The sequence below is a fragment of the Tupaia chinensis genome, unplaced genomic scaffold (assembly GCF_000334495.1).
Source record: "Tupaia chinensis unplaced genomic scaffold, TupChi_1.0 Scaffold000291_1, whole genome shotgun sequence".
Lineage (NCBI taxonomy): Eukaryota > Metazoa > Chordata > Mammalia > Scandentia > Tupaiidae > Tupaia > Tupaia belangeri.
In genome coordinates, this window is record NW_006159776.1 from 1,120,832 (window position 1) to 1,140,165 (window position 19,334).

Sequence of the window (19,334 nt, forward strand, 5' to 3'; positions counted from 1 at the left end):
GTTCCCCCTGGGGGGTGATTTCTCGCTTTCTGTCTGTCTGTCTCTGTCTCTCTGGTGAGCACATGCACCTTATAGCAAAAACCTTTCCAAAAAAAAACAAAACATGGTAATGCTACCCAAAGTATTCTACAGAGCCAGTGCAATTTCTATCAGAATCCCAACTCCCCCTCCTCTTTTTTTAATTTCAGAGATGGAAACAGTGATTTAAAAATTTGTGTGGGGGGACCAGCAGATGGCATAATGGTTACATCACTAGTCTCCCACATAGTCAACTGTGGTTCGAGTCCCGGACCCAGCAGAATAAAACTCATGCCAGGCATGTGTGCATATGTACCCAGAATCCCAAAAGGAGAATGGAGGAGAAGGGGTTGAAATGTGTCCATTCCCCTGGGAGGTGATTTCTCATTTTCTGTCTCTCTGATTCTCAGGCAAGCACAAGTGCCTATAGTAAAAATCTCTCAAAAACTTGTGTGTGTGTCTGTGTGAGTATCTGTGCATGTGTGTGTGCATGTGTGTGTGTGTGTGTGTGTAATGCGAGAGACTCAAAATAGCTAAAACAATCTCTTTTTTTTTAGAACATCTTAAATTTTTAATGCTTTCTTTACAGGTTACCTAGACCACTTTTGATTAAGAAAACTGTAGAAAGTTAGTAACTGCCACGAGCGAACACCAGGTGGTGGCACATGTCAATTTTCCACAGAGTCCTGCTTTGCGGGGTGTCTGAGTGCCCTGCGCCAGGTCTCTGCTCACACTTGCTGGAATCAATCATGGCAGATTTTAGTCCACAGGTCACTTTTCTCCATATTTCTTTGTAAACATGTCGGCGTTCTTACAGAATTTTTTATAGTATTCTTCAGCTAAGTCAGCTGGAGGGGGTGCTTGGGCTGGGGGGTCGTTCACCAGTGTTATGAGGGACTGGATTACTTGGTCAGCTTTGGTTGCTAGCTTCCAGTTTTCAGCACTAATTACTGGCAGACAGACCCACCCCTTTTCATCAATGTTGGTGTGATCTTTGTTTTAAATGTGATCTTCGGTGGTTTGAATGGGTACACTGCTGGAAAGTTGATTTCAATTCTGAAGGTCCCTTTGTCATATGGAGGGTTGTCAGGAACAGTAAGCCCAAGCCAAGTCACTAAATTAACTTCATCAACCTGGATGTTACAGAAGTTTTTCATTCCACATTTGAGGATTTCTTCAAGCTCCTTCATCAGCCTCCTGTTGGCCGCCATCTTGGATCTGGTGGTGCTGCTGCTTTTCCACTAAAACAGTCTTTAAAAGGCAGAATAAAGTTGGAGAACTATCACTTCCTGATTTCAAAACCTACTAATACTATAAAACTATAATAATTAAAACAATGTGGTACTCACATAAGCATAAATGGTGATCAATGGGAAAGAATTAAATTATAGAAATAAAACCATATGTATATAATCAACTGAGTATGTACCAAGATCATTTGATGAAGAATAGTTTTTCAATAGGGAACCAGCAGGTAGCGTAATGGCTATGTCGCTGGACTCCCACGTAGTCGACCGCGGTTCGTGTCCCGGACCCGGTGGCTTAAAACTCACGCCGGGCGCGTGTGCGTGCGTGCCCAAGATCCTGAGAGGAGAATGGAGGAGAAGGGATTGCTGCGTGACCATCCCCCCTGGGGGGTGATTTCTTGCTTTCTGTCTCTATGTCTCTCTCTGTGTCTGGCGAGCGCACGCGCCCTACAGTGAAAATCTCTCAAAAAAAAAAAAATGCTTGTGCAACTCAGTATCAATATCCATATGCAGAAGAAAACAAAGTTGGATTCCTACCTCACATTGATATAGACAGATTAACTCAAAATAGATCAGACATAAAAATAAGAGCTGATGGGGCCAGCAGATGGTGTGGTGGTTAAGGCACCAGACTCCCACATGACCTACCCACAGTTTGAGTCTTGGACTTCTCCCACATGACCTACCCACAGTTTGAGTCTTGCTCTTCAGGGCTTGCTTTCTCACTTTCCCTCTCTCTCTGGTCACATTTTTAAAAATAATATTAATAATCATAAATAAAATTAAATAAATCTTTAATTATGAAAGAGCTTAAAATATAAAACTCTTAGAATAAACACAAGGGGAAATTTTCATAACCTTGGATTTGGCCATGGATTCTTGGATATGAAACCAAAAACACATATGACAAAAGAAAAACAGGAAAATTGAAGTATCAAAGTTTAAAATTTTTTCATTCAAAGAGCATAATTAAAAGTATGAAAAGGCAAGGTACAGGGGCCAGAAGGTGGCATGATTGTTAAGGACACTAGACTCCTACATGGCTGACCGCAGTTCAAGTCCCAGGCCTGGCAGTTTGTTTTCTCACTTTCCGTCTTTCTCTCTCTCCCTCTGTCCCTCCCTTGTGAAATTAAAAATAAATATATAAAGAATTATTTTTAATTAAATTCTATTTATTCATTCATTTATTTTAATTTGACCAGAGAGAGACAGAGGGAGAGAGAGAAAGACGGAAAGTGAGAAAACAAACTGCCAGGCCTGGGACTTGAACTGCGGTCAGCCATGTAGGAGTGTCCTGCACCTTAACCACCATACCACCTGCTGGTCCCAGAAATAAATATATAAATAAATGAAGTTAAATAAAGTAATTATTTTAAAAAAAGAAAAAAGGCAAGCTACAGGATGAGAAAATATTTTCAGATTATATATATAACAATCTAGTATCCAGAATACATAAGGAACTCTTGTGGGCTAGTCCCATGGCCAAATGGTTGAGAGAGTCAACCACATGGTTTGAATCCCTACCCCAGCAAACTGGAAAAACATGCTGTACATGTGTATATGCGTAGACCAAATTCTGACAGTATGGCGAAGTGGAGAAGGGATTACAGTGTGACCACACTGCATGGGTGTTCATGACTTTGACATTTTTAAAGAATCGGGCCATTTATTTTACAGAATACCCTTCAATTAGGGTTTGTCTTCAGTTCTCTCATGCTGAGTTTTGGTTATGCACTTTTTTGCAGGGATACCCCAGAAGTCGTGCTGTGCCTTCATATTGCATTATATCAGGAGGCCCATGATACTCTTTCTCCCATTACTGTGATGTTAACTTTGGTCTCTTGGCTAGGGTGTATCTAACTGAATCACATCACTTAAATTTACTATTACTCCCTTTGTAATTAGTAAATATCCTATGGGGAGAGATCTTGAGACTGTGTAAAAGTCCTGTTTCTCATCAACCTTTTGCCCACTAGCTTTAGTATCTATTCATACTTTTCTCTTAAATAGTACTGTGGTTTTTGTCTAATGGGATTTTCTAGTTCCATTACTTCACCTACATTAAGTAGTTGGTGTTCTGTTAAGGAGAGTTTTCCAGGACCAGCAGTTAGCGTAATGGCTGTCGCTGGACTCCCACATAGTCGACCGTGGTTCGCGTCCTGGACCCGGTGGCTTAAAACTCACACTGGGCGCGTGTGCATGCGTACCCAAGATCCCAAGAGGAGAATGGAGGAGAAGGGATTGCGGCGTGGCCATCCCTTTCTCTCTCTGTCTGGCGAGCACACGCGCCCTATAGCAAAAACCTCTCAAAAAAAAAGGAGAGTTTTCCCTTTTTTCCCACTTAGGATCCTGGACTCTTACTTTTGTCTGTTACCATCATTCATTTTTAAGGCTCAAATTGTCTCAGATTTGGCCAATAAGAGTATATTCATGCTGGGTCCTGTACTTTTGACCTATCTCCTCATTGTTTGAGTACTTCCAGCTATTGACAAAACCAGATGTTCCAGGCTTGTCTTGTACCTTCCCTGGTTCAACCTTGTAATCAGCTATAGCTTCGAAGAGCACTGTTCCTTTTTATGGACACTGAAACCAGGGCTTGGAGTCTATCTGTACTCACTGTGGTAGCTATTATGGGAGGGACCAAAAGCTGACCCTTTACTTAATGGAACTTTAGAATCGTTTATTAAAACTTCGTTTCTTTTGCTATACAGAATATGAAAATATTGAAAAAATTATACTCTCACCCACATCCTTGTACCAAATGTGTGTGTGTGTGTGTGTTTTACACCTTCTTATCTGTTTTGTGCTGCTATAACAGAACACGTGAGACTGAGTGATTTATACAGAACCGAGATTTACTTCTTACCATTCTCAAGGCTGGAAAGTCCAAGATCCAGGGGCCAACACCTGGTGAGGGCAGGAGAACAAGAAAGGGTGAGGGAGAGAGCAAGAGGGGGCTGACCTCATCCTTCAAAAAAAAAATATTCCCACTTACGTAATAACCAACCCACTCTCATGATAGTGGCTCTGTCCTCATGGCCTAATCACTTGTTAAACGTCCCACCGCATGTTGAGGGTTGGCTTTCCAGTACATACGTTTTGGAGAACACATCCAAACCACAGCAGCTTCTTTCTGTTCCACATAGAAATAATGCAAGCATATGTCATGTCCCTCGTACCTTTATTTTTTCACTGATACTAAACATTTCCTTACACTGCTACAGGAATTCAGTCCTCTCCCTTTTTTTAAAAAAAAATAGATTTTTGCTATAGGGCATGTGAACTTGATGAAGAGACAGAGAGACAGAAAGCAAGACATTATACCCCTCAGGGGCAATGGACATACCACAATTCCTTCTCCTTCACTCTTCACTCTCCTCTCAGGATCTTGGGCATGCACACACATGTGCCCGGTATGAGCTTTTTCGATTTTTGCTTTTTGGGTTTTCTTTTTTTTAGTTTTTGCTATAGGGTATGTGCACTTGCCAGGTAGACAGAGACAGAAAGCAAGAAATCACCCCCAGGGGAGGGATGGCCATGCAGCAATCTCTTCTCCTCCATTCTCCTCTTGGGATCTTGGGCACACATGCATGCACGTGTACCCAGTGTGAGTTTAAGCTGCCAGGTTTGGGACTTGAACCGCGGTCAACTACATGGGAGTCCAGCGATGTAACCATTATGCCATCTGCTGATCCCCAATCTTCTCCCCTTAAAGGGCTGTCCATGATTCCATTGAGCTGCTGTGGCCAGTACACTAAATCCTTCCTTCTGCATTGTGGGTATGTAGGTGGGTGCTAGGTTCTAGCTATTAAGAGATAGTACTGAAAAAAGTCTAGCATCTACGATTTTGCTTTGGTTGAATTTTATTTCTTCAGATAAATTCCCAGAAGTCAAAAAATATAAGGAAAAATAAAAGATATGACAGTGTATTTCCCTAATGGTCTTTTCTACATTTAAGCCTTCACATTTTTCTCCTTCATGGATGCCCGGAGCTCCAACTGTGGTTGGGAGTTTTCCTTGATCATCATCAGAGTAAAAAAATAATTGCCAACCAGGCGCCAGGTTCTATGTTATGTAGTTAACGGGTGTGTACTTGTGTGCTGACGTGTGTGTTCTAAATTTTACAATTTTTTAAAGAATTATTTATTTAATTTTATTTATTAATTTATTATTATTATTATTATTCAATTTGATCAGAAACACAGAGAGAGTGAGAAAGTAAGATGCCAGGTCCAGGACTCAAACTATGGTTGGCCACTTGGGAGACCAGCACCTTAATCACCATGCCACCTGTTGGCCCCTAATCTTCTCATTTTTACAACAAATGTACAAGGTAAGCCGTAAGAGGCCAAGAGATTAAGGGGTTTGGCCATTGGCAAATGACTGACATTTCAACCTGAAGTTTTTCTTGCTCCGAAACCTTTGAATTGGCCCATGTTAAAGCATCCCACAGTCCATGACATGTTTGCTGGGTTTCCCACACTTCCTTCCCCTATGTAGGACATATCTCCCATTCGTCTTCAAGCATAAGTCTACTGCTTCTGGGATCTGACCCTGTTCATCCTAATTTTAAAGGGCAAGGTTCTGCTGCTGAGGGGAATTATGGGTGGAATAGTCATTAATTGAAGGACCAAGTCTAAGACTTGCTAATTAATTTTCAACCCTAGGGAAACCTCCAGTAGAGAAGGCAGACTTCATATATGAGTATCAAAAATTCCAAAACACAGTCCAAATATAACATGTCTAAATGAGACTGAAGTTTATATCTCTCTTACATTGCCCAGAGGCAATGCATTTTGCCCTAATGCATTTTACTGGTTAATTAGGAGCATGGACTCCAATTCAAGAACAGCTATAATTCCTACGAGTTGTATAATTCGGGGCTACAGATTCTGTGGGCCTCTGTTTTCCCACCTATGTAATAAGGATGAATAGTGTCTTACTTAAGAGAGGTTTTGCGGTGATTATATTATTCCATGTACTATGTATAGGGCAGCATGTGGTACATCTTGGATAATCAGTAAATATTAACTCATTGTTGGCTTTAGTCACCAACAGTTTAATATTTTTGCCACTGATGTGGATGAAGAATTGAAGGGAGTGGCCAAAACTACATGCTGTCTCCCAATATCCCTCCTTTCAGTGCTTGATGGGAACAGTCATTGATTTATTTTTTCTTTAAGGTTTTTGCCATAAGGCACATGAACTTGCTGGAGAGAGATAGAGAAACAATGAGAGGGAGATTGAGAAATCACCTCCCCACCTCCAGGGGAGATGGCCATACTGCAATCCCTTCTCTTCCATTTTCCTCCTGATATTTCAGGTGCACACGCACACGTGCCTGGCATGAGTTTCAAGCCACCAGGTCTGGGACTCAAACCACTGCTGATCATGTGGGAGTCCAATGCCTTGACACCATAGCACTTTCTGGCCCCTAGTTGTTTGAGTTTTAAATACACATTCAACCTCCCTGAACAAAGATGTTTCCCAGCCACCATTGAAGTTAAGATGTGACCATTTGACTCAATTCTGGCCAGTGAAATGTTAAGTAGAAATGACATGTAATTACAAGAAAGTGTCTTTAAAAGGATACTGCCCTTTCCTCTCTTTCTGCTTGTCTGCTGACTAGAATTCAAACATGATGGCAAGAGGTTCGGCAGCAATCCTGGATAATGAGGCAACTTGATACTGGAAGACACGTATAATGAAACGCTAAGAGAGAAGGTGCCTAAACCCCTGGCACTGGGCTGACAACCTCAAGACTTTTTGAATAAATTGCCTATGGTAGCAATTGTTATATAGAGATTTTCCGTTATAGCTGATTCCAGTCCTAACGAATACCAAAGGTATAACACACTTTCAGAAGACTTAGCGGTATAAACACTGTCCATAGAGTTCATTGGGTAGCAATCAGAGCTCAGGATCAAGGGACTGACTCTGACAGCTTGGAGTTAAGCAGTGATAATGTCAAGTGCTTCCTTGAGCCCATAAAACCAGCCTTGGCGATGGCCAAATGAGGTTAATATGGCTTGGGGGAATCTTCTGAATGGAGTAAGTTTTATAAAAGAGAAGACAGAATTCCTGTCACAGGATAGGTGCTCAGTGATGTGTCTCCCTCTTTCCTCTATCTTTACCTCACAAGCGTTTTAACCCAAGGCATACTTTGTGTGAATTGGTAGTGGGATGTTTCAGTTGAGGATATTTTTGGCTCTTTTCATGGCATAGTGTCCAGGAGGAAGGCGATGACTCGGCATTGCTTTTTATAGGCCAATCTGTATCTGGAATATAAACAAATATGAGTGTTTTCAGAAACAAGCCTGGAAAAAAACATCTACTGGGCAAAAGATATCTCGGAGTGGCAAAAAGAAAAATGATTGCTATACTCAAAAATCTGAAGAGAAGTTATAGAAAATAATAATAAAAAAAAATGGGTTCCTGTAATTTTGTCTTATGCCCCTAAAGGAGTCTAAAGGTTGGAAATAGAGATTTCTGTTTCATCAGTCAATTAACTTTTATTAATCACCTGATATTATCAGGCTGTGACAATGACTGCTAATTACCCTACTCAGTATCTATTCTGCCCTTCACCCTCATGAATATAACCCGCATGCCATTTTGAACAGCAAAGAGCCTAAAATACCCACTTTCCAAAATGTCCTTGAAGCTCGAGATAGCCGTGACACAGTTCTGGCTACTGAGAGGTAAACAGAAGTAAAACAGATTACCAAGAAAGTGTGGTCTTCCTGATACAGGTGCCACCATTCTCCTGGATGTCCTCCACTTTGGCCTCTCTTGAGTGCAGATGTGATGCATGGAACAGCAATAATCTTATAAGCATGAACAAAGCCGCACACTGAAGACGGCAGAACTAAACGGCAGACAGAGCCTATTTCCTGGAGAATAGGCGAGCTGCCTTTCTTCCTAGCTCATAGTTACAAGTGAGGAATGAATCCCTCCCTTATTGAAGCCACTAACAAGTTTCTGTTAAATGCAGCTGAGATATAGCCCTAACCCAGGCACTATGTGAAGTCCTAACGGGAGAAATGCTTTCAGGAGGAGCCACTGGTCTTTCCTGTTTATCAGACATTATGCAAGGATATTTCCTAAAAACTGGAACAGTCCCAAGATGAACTTAGCTCCGAGGGAAGAAGGGGTCTTCCTGATTCTAGAGAAAGGCAGGCAGAGGCTGGGCTACTTGTGCAGCTGGGATGGTAAGCAGTACTGAACACAGAGCGGAAGGTTGATTTGGTGACCTTTAAAGTTCAATCTAGACACAAAATGTTTCTAATGGTCAAAAACTTAAAAAAAAAAAATCTAATGAACTCAGGGCTTACTAAGTTTTGTCCACTGGATGGATAGATAGTATTTTTTAGCTGCTTGATTTTTATTAAAGTCGGTAAGAATGCATGCAGTCTTCCTCCACTTCCCTGGATACCTAGTTCATGGCAGTTTTAAACTTCTAAAGGAATTTGCATTTCTGTTTTGTTTGTAGCAATATAATTCATCCCATTTGTTTATTACTGGGATTTTTATTTGTCTTAGATTTACAAAGTTAACAAGGTAATCAAACATAGCAGCATTTTGATAGTCACATCCTAATGAATTTATTATTTTTGTCTCTGTTTAAAGCCATGGTAATAAGATTTATTCCCATCTATGTTTTTTAAAGTATTTGCCCTAGGTACTAGTCATTTGGGACCAATTTATTGGCAGAATTTCTGTAAATTTATGAATGTTCTTGTGATGGAAGCCCAGTTTTGAGATGGAGTGGCCATAAGACAGGAAAGTACTGGATTCTAGGATTGATTTCTTGACAGTGGTCTCCCACGTAAGACACTGCATAACTCTCAAGTGCATAACTTTCCGCAGGTGCAAGTGGTAACTGGTGAGCCGTCGAGAGCTCAATAGATACTTGTTGAATGTGTGAGTAAACGAGTTCCTTCAAAGCCTGTATGTCTCTTTTTTTTTTTCTTTTGAGAGATTTTCGCTATAGGGCGCGTGCACTCACCAGACAGAGAGAGACATAGAGACAGAAAGCGAGAAATCACCCCCCAGGGGGGATGGTCACGCCGCAATCCCTTCTCCTCCATTCTCCTCTCGGGATCTTGGGCATGCACGCACAAGCACCCGGCGTGAGTTTTAAGCCACCGGGTCCAGGACGCGAACCGCGGTCAACTACGTGGAAATCCAGCGACATAGCCATTACGCTAACTGCTGGTTCCCAAAGCGTGTATGTCTCTTAATCAAAACTATGAGATGATACTGTCCGGTCTACATCGGGTGCAAATCAGTGATTCTCAAAATCCATCATAACGGGATGTGGAAAGACCAAAAGGCCTGTGCTTAAAATGGAAATGATTCAGGGTCCAACTCCAGACCCACTGAATCAGAATTTCTGCAGTGGGGGTGCAGGATCTACATTTTAACACACACACACACACACATTCCAGTCTGGAGGCTTCTCCTGTACAGATAACTTCAGGAACTGTGGGTGTGCATGCTGGCCATTCCAGCTGCAGCTTCCACAAAGGCACTGGCTTTAGGAGAGGCACCCAGAGCAGGATTTTTGGAGGTCTTCCTTGAGATGGCAGCCATAGCAAATTTGCTTGTCTCTGGCGACACCTGCTGGTTAAGAGTAACAATAGACACACACAGCCCCTAAAACTAGACGTGTTCTCTGTCACCGGGCCTTTCCAGATTGAGGTTGCTGCATTTTAGTGTTTGAGTACTAACGTCAATGATTAATATACCCAAAGTCACAGAGAGCTGAGGGACACTAGCTCGTAGGTCTGTATCCTTTTTTGACCAACTTTCAGGTAGAATCTATATATACTTGACAAGTATTGTCCGTTATCTTATATTGTCTTGTTTCTTAGGACAGATATTCCTATTTTATGATCATTTGAAACGTTAGCAACTTCGGCATTTCCTCTGAAAGGATTTACTGAGCTTTTCAGCTAGAGAATTTATTCTTTGTGGTTGCTTTAGAGAAATGATCAGCAGCCAATCTTTGTTTCCTTCCTTCCTTTCTTTGTCTTAATTTGTCAGAGGACATGAGGACTCTCCAGAAAGGGACAAAAAGAGAGAGGAAAAGTGAGAAAGCACCCCCTATGAGGAACAGTCACACTGAAATTCTATCTTCTCCACTTACCTCTCCTTTGGGATTTTTGGCCACATATGTGCATGTGCCCAAAGCATTTTTCAAGCCATTGGGTTGGGATTTGAACTGCTTAGCCAACCTAGCCACTTTAACTGTCATGCCAAGATCTAACACCCTGCCCCCCCCCAAAAAAAGAAAAGAAAAAAGAAAAAAAATTCTTATTTTTCATTGAAGACTCCAGACAAGATTTTTTTTTAAATCCATGATAACTTAGAGCAATTGGTTCCTTTTTTAAAAACGAACATGTACTATATGTCAGTTCTCCTTTCAGGGGGCTCGCAGATCAGGAATGGAGAAAGGGTATACGTGGGTCAGTGCAGCAATGAAAATGCGTGTGATGTTCTGAAGTGGGGATAGTCACACTACCAGGAGGGGGTGAGATCAAAGGATAAGGTGAAGCTTGGAAAAATATATTTTTTTTCCAGGGCTAGCCAGGGTGCTGGTGATTGAAGTGACTGGATCCCACGCAGCCAACTGGATGGTTCAAGTCCTGGACCCAGTGGCTTGGAAAATATGCTAGGTGTGTGTGCATGAGTGCCCATGTGCCCAAAATCCCAAGGGGAGAACGGAATAGAAGGGATTACAGTGTGACCATCCCCCACCTCCAAGGAATGATTTCTCTCTCTCTCTCTTTTTCTCTCTTTCTCTCTCTCTCTCCAATGAGTACATGCACCCTGTAGCAAAACTTTAAAAAAATATTTCTCCTTCCAAATCCTACATAATAGTTCTCCAGAAGAGAGGCATAGAGGCATGAACCAGCATTTGAGATGTAAGCACATGGAAAGGATAACCTCCCAATCATTTGTTCGTGTGAAGTATGAGTTTGGAAATGATGGGAGATGAGGCCAGGCCCAACTTACCTGCCAAAAAGGTTAGATGCCATCCAATAGGTGGGGAGTAACCACCAAAGAGTTTAAGATGTGTTTATTACATTGCATCTTCCATGGAACTATCAGTGCACCAAGTGTAGCACTTCCTGTTTCTCTGACAGTGATCGGAGCCAGCTGAGTCCAAATTCCCGGCTAAGATTCTACCTGTTAGTTGAGAATTTCTTGCACATTCAATACAAAAAGTCCCAATCTGTTTGGAAAGTCTGCTAGCATTCTGGTCATCAGATTTGGCCTGTGTGCTAGAACAGAGGGTTCTTTTCACGTACGTGTGACAGAGCTGACTTGCGGCTTTCTCTTTCTGTGCTCCTGCACTTCCTCTCCTTGTCGTCACAGGGCCCCACACAGCGTTTCCCATCACAAAGATCCCAGGAAAGTCCCAAAGTTGTCCTTATGGGGGCCCAAAGCTCAGCCCTGATTCATAATCAGAAGCTGGGTTGTGAAAGAAACCAATGTATTATTTTTTGCATAATTGTGCATCCTTTTAAAATAATAAGTGACAATGATATATATCCATGTCGTTTTTCACAACAGGTTGAGTTACTCGCCTTGTGGACATACATATAACCAAGACCTTTCCTCACAGAGAATGGCTAAATGGCCTCTTTGTTTCTCTCCCCTCCCTCCTGCCTGCTTTTCTACCATACCATACATATCCTTACACTCTGAGGGTGCTCTCTTGGAGAAAGTAGATTTGGACTCTGATGGACTTGAAGTTGGATTTTCCCCACTCTATCACCTTGACAAGTTACTTCTCTTTATTTACATGGCAACAGGAGCTAGTAATGCCTTCTCTTGAAGACTGAGTGAGAAAAATGTGTGTAAAATCCTGAGACCAGGGGACCAGCAGTTAGCGTAATGGCTATGTCGCTGGACTCCCATGTAGTCGACCGCGGTTCGAGTCCCGGATCCGGTGGCTTAAAACTCACACCGGGCACATGTGCGTGCGTGCCCAAGATCCCAAGAGGAGAATGGAGGAGAAGGGATTGTGGCATGACCATTTCCCCTGGGGGGTGATTTCTCGCTTTCTGTCTCTCTGTCTCTGTTTGGTGAGCGCACCGCCCTATAGCAAAAACCTCTCCAAAAAAAAAAAAAAAAATCCTGAGACCAGTGCTCAACACCTAGCAAGTCCTTAATAAGTGTTAGCTCTTTTCTTTTTCTACCCTTCTCTTGATATCGATGAATCATCAAAAGACCAGGAAACACACAGCCTTCTTTCCCACTGTAAGAATGGAAAGTGACCATTAGCTCATGTTGTTCCATGCTGTCCTAAGGGGCTTCCCTCTGGGACAGGCTCATTAAATAAGATCACTTTTCATAGCTTACAGATTTTCTGTCCCAAGCTCTGTATTGAGGTTGAGCTCTTTCAGGTATGGAGTCTACTGGTCATTAACCAGCTCCCACTCTTTCTGCCCCTTTGCTGTTCCAAAAGGACTCTAGTTCTGTCAATATTTGCTCACAATGGGACACCTGGACCCCAAGCCTGATGTGATCCCCAAAGCTAAGCATGCCTGGCCTATGAGCTGAGCTGCCCCACCTGCACAGATAAGCAGCTTGTACCTGACTGGCCCCGTCTCCAAATCAGGAGAGGGCCTTGTAGCCACTCAAGCCGAAGTGTCACTTTCTTGTTGGCAGATATTGCCTAACAGACTGCGGTTTCTTGCTCATTAGCCAAGTCAACAGCCCACAGGATATTACTCTCGAAGATGTGGTCCAAAGTTAATCTTTGACGGAGAGGGATAACCATTTGGGGGGACAGTACCCATTGCGCATATTCTGTTCTGTGGCACTTGTCTACTCTTCATGTCCTGGAAATACTGAGATGTTGGCAAATTGTGACCAAACACATTTTGGCAGTGAACACGCCAATCAAAATAAGGCCAAGTGATAAAGGACTAAAAAGTCACAAATGAAAACCACTTACAAGCTGATGAACTCCAGCGGTAGCACAGTCATGTGACAGGATCTGTGCTAGTTTGCAAAGCTTTAGTGCTTCTGAATACTGCTCCTTCCAAAGCTCACCCGAGGTGGCTGTAAGACAAAGCTGGTGCCTAATATGGGAGATAATGATGATCCTAAAATGTTCCCCTGCTTCATTTGTACTTGAAGGATTTCAAAATATGTTTAAATTCATTTTTATTTTAGTGCTTAATAAACTCACAGGGTAGGACCGGGAATTGTATCTTCACTGTAATTTTGTTGTTTTTTTTACTTTTTTCTTTTTTTTAGTTTTTCTATAGAGTGAATGCACTTACTGAATAGAAACAGACAGAGAGAAAGTGAGAAATCACCCCTCTTGGGGGATGGCCACGCAGCAATCCCTTCTCCTCCAGTCTCCTCTCAAGATTTTGGGCATGTATGCATATGTGCCTGGCCTATTTTCTGAGCTGCCAGGTCTGGCACTCAAACTGCATACTTGGCCATGTGGAATCCAGTTTCCTTAACCACCACCCCACCTAGCTGGCCCTCACCATAGTTTTATAGAGTATCTTTCAGGAAATGCATGCATCAGAAGAAACAACCATGGCGCAGACTATATGCCCCAATCTGAGATGTGGGATGATTGAGTGTCTATAATCCAGGATGCTTATTTGTTTCAGACCTCCTAATTTAGAGGCATAATCATGAATTATTCATAGAAATTAATTTAGTAAAGCATTTTGAAAGTCCTCTTAGAAGGCAACATGTTGGGTCATCAGGTGGCATGGTGGTCGGTGCACTGGATTCCCACATGACCAACTGACTGTGGTTTGAGCCCTGGACCTGTTGACTTGCTTTCTCTTTTCTACCCCCCTCCCCCCATCCCTCTCTGGTCAAATGGTCAAATTAAAATAAGTAAATAAAATAATTCTTTAATAATAATAGGGGCTGGTAGGTGGCATGGTGGTTAAGGGCTCTGGATTCCCACATGACCAACTGACTGTGGTTTGAGCCCTGGACCTGTTGACTTGCTTTCTCTTTTCTACCCCCCTCCCCCCATCCCTCTCTGGTCAAATGGTCAAATTAAAATAAGTAAATAAAATAATTCTTTAATAATAATAGGGGCTGGTAGGTGGCATGGTGGTTAAGGGCGCTGGACTCCCACATGGCTAACTGAGGTTCAAGTATTGGACCAGGTGGCTTGCTTTTTCATTTTCCCTCTCTCTCTCACTCTCTCACTTTGTCCCTCTCTGGTCAAATTAAAATAAAACAAAATAAAATAATTTAAAATAATAATAACAATTAATAAAATAAATAATTCTTACCCCCCACAAAGAAGGCGGGGACATGTTTCCATGCTGCCTGCTCTGTTGATGAGAGAGCAGATTCTGATGCCTTGCAACCTTCCACCCAATGCTCTCTGCTGTCTCCTGCAGAAGCTGGTGTCTGAGCTGTTCGACAGCCCTTCGGACAGTTCGCCAGCCGTCTCTTCTCTGCCATTTTTCAGAACCTGTGTATAGTCTCTAGAGACCTCCCCATACAGGGTCCCCAGATCCAGACCAAGTGCATCCTGTTAACTTGTAGCACCCCAGGTTTGGGGCAGGAAGAGAGGAGAGGCCAAGTGTCCTGAAACTTCTTTTTTTTTTTTTTTTTCTATTTTTGGAGAGATTTTCGCTATAGGGCACGTGCGCTCACCAGAGAGAGACATAGAGACAGAAAGTGAGAAATCACCCCCCAGGGGGGATGGTCACACCGCAATCCCTTCTCCTCCAATCTCCTCTCGGGATCTTGGGCACGCACACGTGAGTTTTAAGCCACCGGGTCTGGGACACGAACCACAGTCGACTACGTGGGAGTCCAGCAACATAGCCATTACACTAACTGCTGGTTCCCACTTCTTGTTAGATTTCTAGGAAGAGAAATGTTAAAACATTTGATTAAATAAAAGTCAGGGTCATTTGCAATTTTTATTATTTACAAAATGTCAGTCTCATATTGCCAGAGGGCATGTGCACTCCTGAGAGAGAGAGAGAGCACTCCCCCCTCAGTGGGGTGTGGCCACGCTACAGTCCCTTTCCTCCGTTTCTCCATCCCATCAGGATTTGGGACATGTACACATGCACACTTGACACTTATCTCAAACCACCAAAACTGGGATTTGAACTGCTGTCAGCCATGTAGGATTCTGCTCCTGATGCACAATGCTTGCTCCGGGCTGTCCTGGAGATGTTTGCATGTTGGGATATGAAGGGGAGTTACAAAACTTTTTCCTTTTTGGGGACCAACAAGGTAGTATAATGGTTGAGACACCAGGCTCCCACATGACTGGATGTGGTTTGAGTTCCAGATCTGGTGGCTTGTTTTCTCACTTTCTCTCTCTCTCTCTCTCTGGACAAAAAAATGTGGTATTAACAGCTGAAGATACTTTTATAGTTTTATCAACAGGACTGGGGAGAAATGTTCACATGTTGAAATATCCAGTTTGTAAGCTAAATAATGTGATTGAATGTAAAAGAGAAAATGAAATTTAAAAAATGTTTAAAAAAAGGGAATTCTGGGGAAAGTAGTTCAAATAGCTAGGTTGACACAAAACCATCACAATGTAGTGTGGGAACTGTCAGGGAGATGTTAAGTCTGGTGCTCCCATGGGACCAGCAGGTGGCATGGTGGTTAAGGTGCTGGACACTCCCACATGGCCTACCATAGTTCGAGTCCCGGACCTGGTGGCTTAACCTCACGCCGGGCATGTGTGCGTGCGTGCCTAAGATTTGGAGAGGAGAATGGAGGAGAAGGGATTGTGGCGTGGCCATCCCGTCTGGGAGGTGATTTCTTGCTTTCTATCTCTCTCTCTCTCTGGCGAGCACACGCGCCCTATAGCAAAAACCTCTCCAAAAGGAAGGAAGGAAGAAAGAGAGAAAGAAAGAAAAGAAAAGGAAAGAAAAGAAAAAATCAACCCCAATGTTAACAGTGTGAGGAAACGGCTCTCTTAAAAGTCACTTAAGGGACCAGCAGTTAACGTAATGGCTATGTCGCTGGACTCCCACATAGTCGACTGCGGTTCGTGTCCTGGATCCAGTGGCTTAAACTCACGCTGGGCGTGTGTGTGTGCGTGCCCAAGATCCCGAGAGGAGAATGGAGGAGAAGGGATTGCGGCATGGCCGCCCCCCTTGGGGGGGGGAGGTTTTCAACTTCTGTCTCTATGTCTCTGTCTGTCTGGCAAGCTCACGCACCCTATAGCAAAAAAAAAGTCATCAAATTCTATTTCACCAGTTCAGTCTCATATACCTGGGGTGGAAAAACACACGAATGTGCTTGAACAACTAACATATGATCTCATCTTGTTCCATAATAATTTTTAAAGGATATTTGTGTAATTTAGCCTTTCTACATAAATTGCTTCATAATAGATGTCCAATTCCCTGGGATGTGTAATGTACCACTAATTCCACAAGGTGGCAATGTCATAGTTACTAAGCAGCATTGTAGAATTTGTCAGTCAGAACTCAATGCATTGCTTTATCCTAATGTGATTTTATTTTTGTATGGTGTTTTGCTTCCTAGATCTTTTTCCGCTTTAAAAAATAACAGTAGAATCAGCCTGTGGCATGGCGGTTAAGGCAACAGGATCCCACAGGGCCGACTGCATAGTCTGAGTCCCAGACCTAGCAGCTTGAGAAACAAGTGGTGCCCGAAATCCCTCCCGGAGAGAAATGGAGAAGGGATTGAGATGTGACTATGCCCCATGGGGTGCTCTCTCACTTCCTCTCTGTCTCCTGGCAAGTGGACATGCCTTCTGGCAAAAAAAAAAAAAATTAATAATATCAACTGCTATTTCTTAAGCACTTTTATGAGTGAGTCGTTGTGAATATATACATTTCTTCATTTAGTCTTGTAGGGAAGATGTGTCTTTCCCGTTTTATAGATAGGAGGGTAGGGAGGACAGGAGTTTGCCCAAAGTCACAGTTGTTATCTGCCAGAGCCCGAATTCAAGCCCAGTCTCTTTACACAATTTAAGTAGATAAATTGGTAAATAAGTAAATAAATAAAATGATTATATATGAGTAGACAGACATGCCGAAGGAGTAATTTTGCTCCTTATAGATAATAAAAATACTAGTTACAACAAAAAAGTTAAAATATACCCCCAAATATGCAAGTCTGAAAAATAGCCATATTTTCATAACCCAAAGATATTAACTGTTAATCTTCTGGCACATTTCTTCTGTGTGTTTGTGTGTGCTTATGTCTATCTAGTATCTAATACAAGTCAGATGAAATATAAAAGATTAGAGTAAATAAGATCCATATTAAATGTTTTCTATCTTCTGTTTTTCCTTGGCAAACATAATATATGAGAATTTTTTTCTAGGTTATTAAAATTTTCTTGGAAGCAGGACTAGTAGATTTATAATATTTCATTTGAACGGACTTTATTTTATTGAATTATTCTTCTATAATTGGATTTGGCAATTTCCTCTCAAAATTAGGGGATCATTAGTAATGCTACAATGATCAGATTTATATAGATACCTTTATTTATATCTCTAGCCATTTTTATTAAGGATACATTTCTAGAACTTAAATGATTTATTGGATAAAAATAAAAATGGATAAACTTTTAGAGCCAGCTCTGTGATGAGGCAGTAATGTGATGCTCAAGGGAAGCTGGATCCCACATGGCAACTGCAGTTTGGAGCCCTGCTCTGGTTACCTGAAACACACCAGGAGAGACACAGGTGCCCAAGATCTAATTTCTTAGGAGATTGGAGGAAGGGGATCACAGTGTGACCAGACCCTGTGAAGGGTACTCTTCTTTCTCTCTCTATCGTACTCTATCATGAATAAAGAGGATAAAAGGACTGAAGTGTTTTTTTTTTTATTATTTATTATATATATATATATTAGTTGACCACGGTTCGCGTCCCAGACTCGGTGGCTTAAAACTCACACCAGACGCGTGTGCACGTGCGCCCAAGATCCCGAGAGGAGAATGGAGGAGAAGGGATTGCGGCGTGACCATCCTCTCTGGGGGGTGATTTCTCACTTTCTGTCTCTATGTCTCTCTCTGTCTGTCTGGCAAGCGCACGCGCCCTATAGCAAAAACCTCTCAAAAAAAAAAAAATTAAAAAAAGAAAGAGAGGGAAAGTGAGAAAGCAACTCCAGGATTTGAACTGTGGTCAACCATGTGGGAGTCCAGCTCCTTAACCACCATGCCACCTATCAGCCCCAAGAAATGAAGTTTTAAAAGGTTCTTGTTTGTGTCCAGCTGTGGAAATGAACAAGTAACTTCAGCACCTGGGAGGCTAAAAGCTGCATGGGAGGACCAAGTTTGGTTCCTGGGCCAATCTAAATACCAGGTGTGGCTATACATACCTGGAATCCTAGCAAATTGGGAGACAGGAGGATTGTGACATGGCAAGACCCTGTCAAAAATATCTACCTCAAGGGGTCAGCAGGTGGGGGGTTAAGGTGCTGAATTTCCACATGGCTGACCATGGTTTGAGTCCCAGAACTGATAGCTTGCAAATCATTCCAGGTACATGTGCATGTGTGCCCAAAGTCCCCAAAGGAAAATGGAGAAGGGGTTACAATGTGGCCATCCCCCTGGGAGGTGATTTTTTATTTTGTCTCTCCCTGTTTCTCTCTAGTGAGTATGTGTGCCCTATGGCAAAAACCTTAAAAAAAAAAAAAAGAGTTTGAGGTGGGTGATTATCCACATCTGAGTTCAGATCCTATCTTTGCCATTTTTTTTGCTTTAGGCTAATTATTTAGCCTTTCTAGTCCTCAGTTCTCCTTCTATAAAAGAGGGGGATTATAAAGAGATTCGGTTACACAGTACATGTAGAACAGTTAACATAAGGTGTATCCCCTGGGAACATTCAATGCAGTACATGTTAGCCACCACGATTATCACTGTGGTATTAATAATGTTATCTTATGCCTCTTTTAAAAGGATTGCTTTATTTAATTTTATTCATTGTCATTTTATTTATTTATTTATTTATTTATTTTTGAAGTTGACCAGAGAGAGAGAGAGAGAAGGAAAGTGAGTAAGCAAGCTGCCAGGCCCAGGACTCAAACTGTGGTCAGCCATGTGGGAGT

The 19,334-nt window shown here is 42.2% G+C and overlaps 1 protein-coding gene and 1 long non-coding RNA gene across 2 annotated transcripts in view; one reads left to right on the forward strand and one right to left on the reverse strand.

The window, feature by feature from the left end:
* Positions 1–19,334, forward strand: part of SLC44A1 (solute carrier family 44 member 1) — a gene marked incomplete at its 5' end in the record, with an annotated part of 163,569 nt that overhangs the window by 135,033 nt on the left and 9,202 nt on the right.
* LOC114008137 (uncharacterized) lies at positions 584–4,412 on the reverse strand. The gene is made up of 3 exons (XR_003549701.1): positions 4,261–4,412; positions 4,132–4,172; positions 584–1,269 (listed from the first exon to the last, which is right to left on the reverse strand). It is a non-coding gene; the product is annotated as an uncharacterized LOC114008137 (long non-coding RNA).